Source organism: Nerophis ophidion, linkage group LG18 (genome assembly GCF_033978795.1).
Source record: "Nerophis ophidion isolate RoL-2023_Sa linkage group LG18, RoL_Noph_v1.0, whole genome shotgun sequence".
NCBI lineage: Eukaryota > Metazoa > Chordata > Actinopteri > Syngnathiformes > Syngnathidae > Nerophis > Nerophis ophidion.
The window spans coordinates 27,119,923-27,134,999 of record NC_084628.1 but is presented as its reverse complement, the minus strand read 5'-3'; the positions used below and the strand labels follow the sequence as shown (position 1 = coordinate 27,134,999).

The 15,077-nt window shown below is 34.5% G+C and overlaps 1 long non-coding RNA gene across 3 annotated transcripts in view; it reads right to left on the bottom strand.

Annotated features, from left to right (window-relative positions):
• Window positions 1-15,077, bottom strand: part of LOC133537047 (uncharacterized) — a 46,377-nt gene that overhangs the window by 25,823 nt on the left and 5,477 nt on the right. The window lies entirely within an intron of this gene.

The following is a 15,077-nucleotide window of genomic DNA, read 5'->3' as shown; positions in this document are numbered from 1 at the left end:
TTTTCATTTTTTTCATGTTTTTCTCCTCTTTTAAACCGTTCAATTGAGTGTTTTTTTTTCATCATTTATTCTGTATCAAAAACCACCCGTAAAAGGAAAAAAAATGTACGACGGAATGACAGACAGAAATACCCATTTTTATATATAGATTTATTTATTAAAAAGGTAAATTGAGCAAATTGGCTATTTCTGGCAATTTATTTAAGTGTGTATCAAACTGGTAGCCCTTCGCATAATCAGTACCCAAGAAGTAGCTCTTGGTTTCAAAAAGGTTGGTGACCCCTGTACTTGAGGAATAAAGTAAACAATAACATAGTCCTCCTTTAGTAGACTGGCTGGCATACTGTATAACAGGAAATGATAAACTGGGCTCAATCTGCCCCGCTCTAACATATTTGTATGAGTAACACAAATGTCCTGCAAGCTAGTGGTGAGTGCTTGAAGTGGCCTACCAGTCAGCCAGAGCTTCTGAAATGCTGCGTTGAGACAGGGCATTCTCCGTTCACTGCAAGCTGCAAAGTGTGCGCCATGTAAGGTAGACTAGCCACACCAATTTTTACCGTCGTACGTTGTCCCTGACTACAACGTGAGCTTTCGCCTCGGGGTGTTTTTGTTGCATTTTTGTTTTTTCTCGGCGGAGTCTTTAAGCGACAACTGTGTGGTACTACTTTTTTTCGGTGTTTGCTTTTCTTCCATCTTCCGCTTGCATTCATCGTGTATGTCCTTATGATTCTGGAAGATGTGGGAGATCAAATTGCTCGTATTGAAGGAAGACGTCTTGGTTCCTCCTCGCACAATCAACTTTTTGCAGTCATTGCAAATTGCCAGTTTTTTTAACCATCAGACACGCTTTAAAATAATCCCAAACCATAGACATGGTGTCGGTAGTCAGTCATCAAGCAAGCTGGCTTGTTAGCCACGGCTACAGCATCTGCAACAACACACTCTTGTTGTTATGCTCCGCTCGTGGCGGTTTGATGAGGTCATCAAGCGTTGCCAGTAAACCTGTCATGCTGCAGTCGTCAACTCCTGTGTTGTGTGTGAGAGAGGGGAGGGGCTGCTGACAGGTTAATATCCGTGTTTTACCACATATATACCGCTCTGTACATCAGCGTTTTAAAAAGTCATTAATTGTACTTTTTAAAACCGATACCAATAATTTCCGATATCACATTTTAAAGCATTTATTGGCGGGCCGATATAATCGGACGTTTAATTTTCACTGGTTTTCTTTGTTTTTTTTGATAGATATGTAATTATTTGAAAATACACAACTTTTAGCCGACACTTTAAGTGTACTTGCACAATGTATCAATATCGGCTATACCGATCCCATACCAGCCTGAATATGACTCGGTATCGGAAACAAAATCATTCATTTTTATTTGGAGTTTCTAATATTTTACATTAGGGGTGTCTAAACTTTTTCCACCAAGGCCACATACTGAAAAGTCAAGTATTTAGATTGTTTGTTTCTTTTTTTTTTTTTAAAGAATGCTATAAACAGATGTTTTAAATATTTAAAGACAAAACTTTGTGTTGTAGTTGGCTAATTGTTTTTTATTGTTAATTTAAGCATTTGTCATTACATTCCGATTTTAGCATTTTTTTCTTATATTTTTACTATTTATTTTTAAAAAGATATCTAATTATTTGAAAATACACAGCGTTTAGCCAACACTTCATGTGTACTTACATAAAGTATCGATATCAGCCCTACTGATCTGATACGGCCCGAATTTGACTGGGTATCACAAACAAAATCAGTGGTTTAAGTACAAACCCCGTTTCCATATGAGTTGGAAAATTGTGTTAGATGTAAATATAAACGGAATACAATGATTTGCAAATCCTTTTCAACCCATATTCAGTTGAATATGCTACAAAGACAAAATATTTGATGTTCAAACTCATAAACTTTATTTTTTTTGCAAATAATAATTGACTTAAAATTTCATGGCTGCAACATGTGCCATGGTAGTTGGGAAAGAGCATGTTCACCAATGTGTTACATCACCTTTTCTTTTAACAACACTCAAACGTTTGGGAACTGAGGAAACTAATTGTTGAAGCTTTGAAAGTGGAATTCTTTACCATTCTTGTTTTATGTACAGCTTAAGTTGTTCAACAGTCCGGGGTCTTGTTGTCGTATTTTACTCTTCATAATGAGCCACACATTTTCGATGGGAGACAGGTCTGGACTGCAGGCGGGCCAGGAAAGTACCCGCACTCTTTACTACAAAGCCACGCTGTTGTAACACGTGGCTTGGCATTGTTTTGCTGAAATAAGCAGGGGCGTCCATGATAATGTTGCTTGGATGACAACGTATGTTGCTCCAAAACCTGTATGGACCTTTCAGCATTAATGGTGCCTTCACAGATGTGTAAGTTACCCATGCCTTGGGCACTAATACACCCCCATACCATCACAGATGCTGGCTTTTCAACTTTGCTCCTATAATAATCCGGATGGTTATTTTCCTCTTTGTTCCGGAGGACCCCACGTCCACACTTTCCAAATATAATTTGAAATGTGGACTCGTCAAACCACAGAACACTTTTCCACTTTGCATCAGTCCATCTTAGATGAGCTCATGCCCAGCGAAGCCGGCAGCGTTCCTAGGTGTTGTTGATAAATGTGTTTCGGTTTGCAGAGTAGAGTTTTAACTTGCACTTGTACAACCCATTTACCATTTACAGATGTAGCGACCAACTGTAGTTACTGACAGTGGTTTTAAAAAGTGTTCCTGAGCCCATGTGGTGATATCCTTTACACACTGATGTAGGTTTTTGATGCAGTACCGCCTGAGGGGTCAAAGGTCCGTAATATCATCGCTTACGTGCAGTGATTTCTCCAGATTCTCTGAACCTTTTGATGATTTTACGGACCGTGGATGGTAAAATCCCTAAATTCCTTGCAATAGCTCGTTGAGAAATGTTGTTCTAAAACTGTTCGACAATTTACTAACAAATTTGTGACCCTCGCCTCATCCTTGTTTATGAATTACTTATCATTTCATGGAAGCTGCTTTTATACCCAATCATGGCACCCACCTGTTCCCAATTAGCCTGCCCACCTGTGGGATGTTCCAAAAAAGTGTTTGATGAGCAATCATCAACTTAATCAGTATTTATTCCCACCTTTCCCAACTTCTTTGTCACGTGTTGCTGGCATCAAATTTCAAAGTTAAGGATTATTTGCAGTTTGAGCAATATGTTGTCTCTGTAGCATATTCAACTGAATATGGGTTGAAAATTATTTGCAAATCATTGTATTCCGTTTATATTTACATCTAACAATTTTTCAGAACATGGTCACTACTGCCTACTTTCTCTTCTTATATTCTTATTTTACTGTTATATTTTTATTCCCATAGTTGCTTTTTAATTGTATTCTTATTTTAATATTTCTCTATTTTGTTTCCATTTAAACCCCCATTATTTACTTTTTACTTTTTAAGTTGATCTCAACTCTGTACACTGCTGCGGGAATTTTAATTTTCCTGAAGAAATCAATAAAGTACTATCTATGTAGTTAACTAATTATGTTTATTATTCATTTAGAAATGTCAGCGTTTTCTCGTTACATTCCGATTTTCGCTGATTTTCTTACATTTTTACTGTTTTTTTCTCTTAGATGCATGTGTAATTATTTGAAAATGCACAACTTTTAGCCGACACTTCAAAATATCGATATCAGCCCTACTGATCCGATACCGGTCTATATTTGACTGGGTATCGCAAACAAAATCAATGCTTTAAGTATATTTGCGAGATTTTCGAATATTTTACATCAGGGTTGTCTAAACTTTTTCTACCAAGGGCCACATACTAAAATGTCAAATATTAAAATAATATTAATTTAAAAACAAAAGTCTAACAATGGATGTTTTATATATTTAAAGACAAAACACAGTTATAGCTGGCTCATTATGTTTATTATTATCCATTTAAAAATATCAGCGTTTTGTAGTTACATTCCGATTTCTGCTCATTTTCTTACATTTAAAAAAAATTTTTTTGAGATGCATGTGTAATTATTTGAAAATGCACAACTTTTAGCAGACACTTCAAACTATCGATATCGGCCCTACCGATCCGATTCCGGCCTGACTGTGACTGGGTTGGGGCGGGAGAGAAAATGGTTGGTTTGGCACAAGACTGCCCCGCCCCCCCAGTCGGTGATGACTGGACACATACGACGGCGTTATTAATGCGGCTCCATCTGGCGAGGAGGCTGACCAGATGCAGGTCCAGGTGGCCTGATAAACAAAGCCTATGGGAGACGTTGGCGTTTGCTCAGAGAGCCAGCGCACACATGACTGGCTCCCCGCTGTCAAAGATTAGCCAAAGACGGAGCACCGGCCGTCGCCCTTCTGGAAACGTCCCCCGGTGGGCGCCCCCCCTTGGCCCAGAATGCTTTGCATGTGTGCATCTTTGTGTTCGCCTCTCCTCCCAGAAGTAAGGCCTTTGCTTTTGCTGCCGTGAACACTTTGTACATCAAATGCGGACGCTAATGACCCAAACGCTCCCCTTGTTATGTCCTGTGACCCTTAAACGCCCCCCCTCCCCACCCCCGCCCCTCCTCCTCTCCTTCATAAGCCTCACCAGCAGTGATGTGCCAAACCACCACATTTCTTTCCCATCCCACACCCAGGCAAACGCAGGCTGGAATCGGCCATACCCATGCCATACTTTGTGCAAGTACACTAAACTAAAATTGTTGTGTATTTTCAATATCGAAAAAAAAACAACCCAGTAAAGATGTAAGAAAAAAAGGTAAAAAATAATCGGAATGTAATGGAAAAAAGCTGAAATTTTAATACTAATAGTTAATAAATTAGTTTTGTCTTTTAAATGTATGTTTTTCGCATTTTTTTTTTTTTTTAATAGATCAAAATACCCCCCACCCTTTCGCCCCCCACTTGACTTTTCAGTATGTGGCCTTCAGAACTAAAATATTAGAATCTCTCAAAATAAAAATAAACTTATGTTGATGTTTTGATTCAAGAATCAATATCAGAGCATAGAGTGGTATGAAAAGTATCGATGTTTTGATTTGAGAATTGACGTCCGAACATAGAGATCTGGTATCGGGGCTGTCGACGGTCCAGTATGGATGCACATGACAAGTGGCGTTGAACACGTCTGAACATTCACACGAGACGCTCTAATGGCGTTTGGAAGGAGAAGGTGTGACAGATTGGGCGTGAGTAATCCCACGCTGCTGTCAATCATTACTCACCGAGTCGTGCACTGGCAGGACCGCGTAACGGAGGTCTCGGCCAATAACCCCATGACCTCCCAAGCCCCAGGAAAGGTAAACAGAAGTTTGACGTTTAAAGTCATAGTTGGAGACAAAGTAGACATTTAAGTAGTTTCACTTTAATAATGATTTGGAGTGCATGAGAAAGTGGAAAAGAGAAGGTTTATTGTTCAGCAATAGTGTTGATGTTGAGCAGCAGAAGACATAACAGGCAGCGTCGGGCTGATTAAAATTTCACTTTCAAATCCTCACTGGCTGTCATTTGTCAGAACAGCATTTACTTTTTGAATCTTGTGTCCATAACAAAGTGTACAGTGTATGCAGGAAGTGTTCTCAGAATTACTTTATTTTAGCTAATGTACTAACATAAAGAAATAAAAGAAATCACATATAGTGTTACAGCTTTTTTCCAAAATGCAATACATTAATTTTTTGTCCTCAAAATACCCCATAATAGCGTGAAAGTTTTTGTTTTTATTACAAATATTTGCTATTTTAAAAAAATAAACAAATAAAACTTAGAAATCAGATGATGCAGCCTTTTTCCAAAATGGAATGAATTCATTTTTGTCCTCAAAATTTTACACACAATACTCAGTAATGACAGTGATTTTATTTTTTTTATTTTTAGAAATTTTTGCTAATTTATTAAAAATAAAACTAATAAATCACATGTAGTTTTACGGCCTTTTTCCAAAATACAATACATTGTTTGTCCTCAAAATTCTAAACACAATACCCCAAAATAACAGTTTGAAAGTTGTTTTGTTTTTCTTAGAAATGTTTGCTAATTTATAAAAAAAACAAAATAAATACAACTTATAAATCACATATAATGCTACAGCATTTTTCCAAAATGGAATAAATTCATTTTTGTCCTCAAAATTCTACACACAATACCCCATAATGACAGTGTGATTTTTAAATATTTTTTCTGTAGAAATTTTTGCTAATGTATTAAAAATAAAAATATATATGTAGTGTTACAGCATTTTTCCAAAATGCAATATTCATTTTTGTCCTCAAAATTCTACACACAATACCCCAAAATGACAGTGATTTAAAAAAAAAATGAAAATGTTGAGAAACTTTTGCTAATGTATTAGCAACCCAAGGGTCCCTGGTTCATTCCCCACCTAGTACCAACCTCGTCACGTCTGTTGTGTCCTGAGCAAGACACTTCACCCTTGCTCCTGATGGGTGCTGGTTAGCGCCTTGCATGGCAGCTCCCTCCATCAGTGTGTGAATGTGTGTGTGAATGGGTAAATGTGGAAGTAGTGTCAAAGCGCTTTGAGTACCTTGAAGGTAGAAAAGCGCTATACAAGTACAATCCATTTATTTATTAAAAATAAAAAAGAAATGTAGTGTTACGGCCTTTTTCCAAAATGCAATACATTCATTTTTGTCCTCAAAGTTCTACACACAATACCCCATAGTAACAATGTGAACGTTTTTAAGTTTGTCTTAGAAATTTTTGCTATTAAAAAAAATTTAATAAAACTTAGAAATCAAAATTAAATACATTTTTGTCCTCAAACTTCTACACACATTACCCCATAAGTGTGTTTTTTTATTTTAATTTTTTTTTACAAATTTGTGCTAATTAAAAAAAAATTTAAAAAATCAAATAGTGTTACAGCCTTTTTACAAAATTGAATACATTCAACTTTGTCCTCAAAATTATGCACAACACCACATAACAGTTTGAAATGTTTTGTTTTAAGAAATGCTTGTTAGTCTATGAATTTGCCTTTTTTTTTTTTACATCATTTGTTTTTTGATGGACGTGTCTAAGTGTACAGTGCATGCAGGAAGTGATCATAGTATTTATATATATATATTTTTTAATTTCGCAAATTTTCTTAAAAATGTAAGAACTAAGAAATCACATGTAGTGTTACAAGCTTTTTCCAAAATGCAATACATTCATTTTTGTCCTCAAAATTCTACACACAACACTCCATAATGACAGTGTGATTTGTTTCCTTTATTTTTTTTAGAAAGTGTTTCTAATTTATTAAAAAAAAAACAAAAAAACTAATAAATCATATCTAGTGTTACAGCCTTTCCAAAATGGAATACATTCATTTTCGTCCTCAAAAATTCTACACACAATACCCCATGACAGTGTGAAAATGTTTTATTTTTAATAATTGTAACTAATTTGAATTGGGGATTAAATCACCATAAATGATTCCCGGGCGCGGCACAGCTGCTGCCCACTGCTCCCCTCACCTCCCAGGGGGTGATCAAGGTGATGGGTCGAATGCAGAGGATACATTTCACCCCACCTAGTGTGTGTGTGACAATCATTGATACTTTAACTTTATTTAAAAAATAAAAAATCACATCGATTGTTACAGCCTTTTCCCCAAATAAAACAAACAAATTAAATTCATTTTTTCCCTCAAAATTTTACACATTCTACCCAATAGGGATTGGGTGAACATGTTTTTTTAAGAAACTTTTGCTAATTTATTAAATACAAAAAAACTTACAAAATCATGTGTTATAAAGCCTTTTTCCAAAATGGATTAAATTCTTTTTTGCCCTCAAAATTCTCCACACAATACCCCATAATGACATTTTGAAAATGTGTTTTTTTTTTAAGAAAAGGTAGGCTAATTTATAAAAAATAATAAAAACTTACAAATCACAAGTAGTGTTACAGCTTTTTTCCAAAATGGAATACATTATTTTTTATAATGGCAATGTCTTATTTTGTTTGTTTTGCAAATTAAAGTTAAAGTGAAAGTACCAATGATTTGTCACACACACTAGGTGTGGTGGAATTTGTCCTCTGCATTTGACCCATCCCCTTGATCACCCCCTGGGAGGTGAGCGGAGCAGTGGGCAGCAGCGGTGCCACGCCCGGGAATCATTTATGGTGATTTAACCCCCAAATCCAACCCTTGATGCTGAGTGCCAAGCAGGGAGGCAATGGGTCCCATTTTTTATAGTCTTTGGTATGACTCGGCCGGGGTTTGAACTCCCAACCTACCGATCTCAGGGCATTCACTCTAACCACTAGGCCACTGAGTTGGTTAAATGTATTAAAACTTTTTAAAAAGTATGAACTCACATGTACACAATGTCTTAACATCCTTTGCCAAAGTGGTTTAACGTGCCTCCTGTTTCAACTGATCATTCTTGAGATGTTCCTACAGCTTCGTTGGAGTCCACCTGTGCTGAATTCAGTTGGCTGACTGCACATGATTGTTAAAGACACACACACATGTCTATGTAGAAGGTCCACACCTGACAGTGAAACCAATAATTAAGTCCAAGCTCTGTAGACTTCAGAGACAGGATTGTCTCCAGGCAAAAATCTAGGGAACATTTAAAAAAAAAAAAAAAAACTAATACTGTATGTGTTGCCTGGGAGGTCCTAGTGAGCACCGTGGTCTCTGGGAAATTTTTGGGACTTTTTTGATTGATGGAATTTTTTATTTATTTTTTTAAATTCTGAATAATTTATTTTAATTTAGGAAAAAAAATTTTTACTTTTAAATGGAAGGAAATAAGTTTTTTTTCACATTGCAAATTGTTTTTTTGGTTGAAGAAAATTTATTTTTTTACTTGCCAATCATTTTACACCATTTTATTATTTGCAGAATTTGTATGTTTTTTTTTTATTTTTTTTACTTGCAAATATTTTTTATTTTATTTAGGACAATGTTTTTTTTACATTTGTTTTTTTAATTTAAGAAAATAGTTTTTTTGACTTGTGACTGATTTTTTATTTGCAAAATTATTATTTTTTTACTTACAAATTATTTGAATTCAATATCTATATATTTTTTTTTAACCTGCGAATATTTTTGTAATTCAAGAAATGTGTTTTTACTTGCGAATATTTTTTTAAATTTAGAATAATTGTTTTTTTCCTTTTAAAATATATATATTTTAATTCAATCAGTCATCAATTGAAGAAAATTGTTTTATTGCACTTGTGAATAATTTTTAATTGAAAAATGTTTTCTTTTTAATTGCGATGCATTTTTTATTTGCCGAAAATGATTTGATGTACTTGCGAATTATTTGAATTCAAGAACATTTGTGGGTTTGTTTTTTTACATGCAAATCATTTTTTTAATTGAAGAAAAACATTTTTACTTGCAGAAAATATATACATTTTTTACTTGCAACTTAGTTTTTTTATTTAAAAAAATTGTTAGTTTTTTTACTTTTAAATTGTTTTCTAATTGAAGAAAATATATTTTTTTTAACTTGTAAATTGTTCTTTCAGTTAAAGAAAATATATGTTTGTTTTACTTGCCAATAATTATTTTACTTCCAAAATATATTTGTTCTACATGCGAATCATTTTATTACTTGCAAAATTTTTGGGCTTTGTTGTTATTTTTACTTGCAAACTTTTTTTTTAAATTTAGGAGAATGCTTTTCCCCCCTTATTTTTTTAAATTGTAGATAATCGATTTTTTTTACTTTTAATTGACAAAAAGTTTTTTTTTTAACTTAGGAATATTTTTTTATTTGCAAAATTAAACATTTTTGGAATTCAAGAAAATAGTTTCGGTTTTGTTGGGTTTTTCTTTGGTTGCGAATCGTTTTTTAATTTTATTTATTTTTTAATAATTTTTTTTTAAACTTTTGAATAGTTTTTTGATTGAATAAAATGTTTTGTTTTTTTACTTGCAAATTATTTTAATTTGAGAAAATATTTTTTTTATTAAATAATTTTTTTTTTTACTTTTAAATGGTTCTTTAATTGAAGATAAAATATTTTTTTTGACTTATTATTTAATTCAAGAAAATAGCAGAATATATTTTTTGATTTCTAAAAAACATTTTACTTACAGATTTTTCTTTTTGAGAATGGTCTGAGCAAAGTTTGTGGAGTTCTGAGGTGAGGTGATTTACAGTATATGTCTAGAGACTTAAAGTGCTTCACATGGTGAAACCCACTCAACCGAGCCACGTCGCCCCACTCCATTCATTTCACTCCACATTTGGGCATTTACACCACTCGCACCACCACATTTTACAGCGCATGCAGAGCTAAATACATCTGCTGACTCGTCACACGTCCGATGCAGACACTAACATCTCGGAGAGGTCTCTTTTTTGTAATTCAAACGCCACCAGGAGGTTGCCTACAGCCGCAACAGCTCATACCAATGTCACCTGGTTCATGTAATTGTCTCATTGATGTCATTTTCTGTGTCATAAATTACATGGTGGGGGTTGCCTACAGCCACAGCTGGTAAAAAATAAAACAATTTAACCCGTTAATTAGAGACAGCAGCAGGTCTAAAGAGAAAACTATAAAAAGTATAATTTTCTTCCTATTTTTATTATTATTTCAGGGTTGTTTTCCCACATTTCTGAGTGGATGCTCGTCTTTGCTGCCCCCTGCTGGTTGATAATGTGTATTACCATCCATACTTCAATGTATTCTTTCTTTGACCATTTTTCAGTGTTTTTTTTTTGGTTGCAGCAAAGAAATGTGAAAACTCAACTATTTCTTCATCAAGCAGCTGCACTGCAGTGTGTGTGTGCGTGTGTGTATGTGTTGGGGGGGCGGCGGGGGCAGAAGTGATGGCCAGAAGAGAGTTCCAGTTACTGAGTAACTGAGTCTTGTACTCGCCTTTGCCCTAATGGCCCTTCACCTTTGCAAACCACGTGAAGCAGGCCTGCATGCTGACTACACACACACACACACACACACACACACACACACACACACACACACACACACACACACACACACACACACACACACACACTAACACTAACAAAATTTCCCCGCATGGCGGAGGAGCCAACATGTGAAAAGCGGAGAGCAAATTACATTTTTTTATCACACGATGACTCAATGTTTGTTGACTATATGTCAAAACTCTTAAGTCAACAAAGTCGTTTCACAAAATAAAAATATGTTTTGTAGTCTTTCTTTGTAATATTTTATTAACCATGTTTCCATATTGGACCAATTTTTTTTTTACTTTTTATTTATTTTTTAGCCCAATTAAAACTGACCATTAGCAAATGTTGCATTTATTTATTTTGTATTTTTCTGTTTTTAAAGATTATTTTTCATGTTGTTATAAAAAAATTAAGGCTTCATCAAATGTTGCATTATTAGGTGTGTAATTTTTGTACAATGTTCATATTTTCAAAAACATTTTTTTAAGTGTATATTCATGAAAGTAGCTTAGTCAAAACATTAATTTTTTTGTAGAAGAAGTTCAAAACTTGTTTAAAATGTTTATGTTTGAAGTTTGTCACGTGTTTGCTCATTCAGACCAGTGTCAGATGTCAGAATTATCATTTTACAAGAAACCATGCAATTTTTTAAATTTGTAATACTTTGATGACATCGTTTTTATATTTTAATTATTTTTGTATTTTGTCATTTTTAAATGTCTATTTTTATGATTTATTTTTTATGCCTCAAAACTGACACATTTTTATGAATTATTTTTTTTACAATTTTTATTTCTTACATGACATCAATATGATTTATCCTAACTTTGCCTTATTTATTGGTCATTTTACTTAAAAAACAAAACAAAAAACAAAACAAAAAACCCGTCATATTTTTAAAAAGGTTTAATTTTTGTTTAATTTATTTTACAAAGGCACTGTCAAAACAGATACAATTTTAATCCTTTACTTGTCATATTTTGATGACATAGTTTTCATATTTTAATTATATATAATTATATTTATAATTATATATACGGCGTGGCGCAGTGGGAGAGTGGCCGTGCGCAACCCGAGGGTCACTGGTTCAAATCCCACCTAGAACCAACCTCGTCACGTCCGTTGTGTCCTGAGCAAGACACTTCACCCTTGCTCCTGATGGTTGCTGGTTGGCGCCTTGCATGGCAGCTCCCTCCATCAGTGTGTGAATGTGTGTGTGAATGGGTAAATGTGGAAGTAGTGTCAAAGCGCTTTGAGTACCTTGAAGGTAGAAAAGCGCTATAAAAGTACAACGCATTTATTTTATTTATTTATATTTGTATTTTACATATTTTAAATGTCTTTATTTTTATGATACATTAATTATGGCTAAATTAAAACTGACCCATTTTAATTTGTTTTACCTTGGTAATTGTTATATGCAATGTATATGATTTGTTTTTCTTTATATCAAGCCTTCATCCTAACTTTGCCTTATTTATTGGTCATTTTACATTATTTTTTTTAAACTGTCATATTTTGAAAGATTTGTTTACTTTTTATTGTATTTATTTTTTACTTAGGCTCAGTCAAAACAGAGCATTTGTGTAGGCTCATTTAAAAAAAAAGTTTCTATATATATATACATATATATATACATATATATATATATATATATATATATATATATATATATATGTATATGTATGTATGTGTATATACACATACATATATATATATATATACATATATATATATATATACTTATATATATATACATATATATATATATATATATATACATATGTATATATATATACATATATATACATATATATATATATATATATATATATATATAATTATATATATATATATATATATATATATATCCATCCATTTTCTACCGCTTATTCCCTTTCGGAGTCGCGGGGGGCGCTGGCGCCTATCTCAGCTACAATCGGGCGGAAGGCGGGGTACACCCTGGACAAGTCGCCACCTCATCGCAGGGCCAACACAGATAGACAGACAACACTCACACTCACATTCACACACTAGGGCCAATTTAGTGTTGCCAATCAACCTATCCCCAGGTGCATGTCTTTGGAAGAGGGAGGAAGCCGGAGTACCCGGAGGGAACCCACGATATGTATGTATGTGTATATACACATACATACATATATATACATATATATATATATATATATATATATATATATATATATATATATATATATATATATATATATATACTTATATATATATACATATATATACATATATTGCGCTCTACCATGGTATCGAGCACTATTCTCTGGATGATCTAATTAAGACATATATATATATTTTTTTGTTTGTTTTTAGAATAAATATATTTAAATATAATGAATCTAATTAGCATTTTTATTGATTTATTAAGGAAACATTTCAATTAATAATTATTTGTATTATTATCATTATTTTAAAATTATTTCTAAAGACAAGAAACTATGCAATTTTCTTTATCCTTTATTTGTAATATTTTGATGACAGTTTTTATATTTTAGTTATGTTTGTATTTAAAAATTGTTAAATGTATTTACTTTTATGATTCATTTCGTATGCCTCAATTAAAACTGACCCATTTAAAAATACATATATTTAAAAAAATGTTATGCAATGAATATGATTTGTTTTCCTTTCATCCTAACTTTGCCTTAAATTGGTCATTTTACATTATTTTTTTCAAATAATGTAAAATATGTCAAATATGTCACCCTGAAGTGCCCAATGGGTCACTTCCTGTTCATAGCCATTCCAAGTGGGCGGAGCCTAAACATGCCCCACGCCATGACCAATCAAACTGTCTTATTAGGTGATGGGATCTTCCTCCAAACTGACACCAGTACTTCAGGTCCATGCCTGAATGTTAACATCCACCCTACCATCGCCCCCTTGTGGTGACAAAGTATGAGTTATACTTATTTCCCTTCCACACGCTCCCATCTTCCTGAAATTTTTGATGGTTAATCGGACTGTTGGGTTCGTTGCAACTGCATTTTTACTGTGGTGCCTCTATCGCACCCTCCTGGTGGAAATGTATAACCTCTTTACCCACACTCTGATCTTGTTTAATCTTTTTATGGTGGGTCCGGGTATTACACGCCACACCTTTGTCGCCCCCTTGTGGTGAAAAAGTGTGAGTCTCATAACTTTCGTTCACATGCTCCAATCTTCCCAAAATGTTTTACGGTGGGTCGGGGTGTTGGGTGGGACCTAATGGCATGAACACTGCGGCACATTTGTCGCCCCCTTGTGGTGAAAATGTATAACACTCATAACTTCCTTCCATATGCTCCAATTTTCCCGAAATGTTTTATGATGGGTCAGGCTATTGGGTGGTATGCAATTGCCCCATGACTGCACCACCTTTATTGCCCCCTAGTGGTGAAAAAGTATAACTCTCATAACTTCCTTCCACATGCTCCAATCTTTCCGAAATTTTCTATGGTGGGTCGGAGTGTTGGGGGGGACCTGATGGCATGGATACTGCAGCGCCTTTATCACCCCCTTGTGGTGAAAAAGTATAACAGTCATAACTTCCTTCCACATGCTCCAATCTTCCCGAATTTTTTTCATGGTGGATCAGGGTGTTGGGTGGGTTGCGACTGCGTAACTACTAAAGCGCCGTAGTGGTGAAAATGTATAACTCTCATAACTTCTGTCCGCATGCTCTAATCTTCCCAAATTTTGATGGTGTGTCGAGGTGTTTGGCCAGACCCAACGATGTGAATACTGCAGCGCCTTTATCGCCCCCTTGTGGTGAAAAATTATAACTGTCATAACTTCCTTACACATGCTCTGATCTTCCTAAAATCTTTTTATGGTTGGTTGAGGTGTCGGGTGGGACGCAACTGCCTAACTACTGCGGCACCCTTGTTTCCCCCTAGTGGTGAAAAATTGTACCTCTCATAATTCTCATCAACATGCTCCAATTTTCCTGAATTTGCCTTGTGGTGGGTATTGTTTGGGACGTGTCTGCATAACTACTACGACTCCTTTATCGCCCCCCCTAGTGGTGAAAATGTATAAGTCCTAACTTCCTTCCACATGCTCCAATCTTCCCGAATTTTCTATTCTGTTGGGTCTGGGTGTTGGGTGGAACGCAACGGCATCACTACAA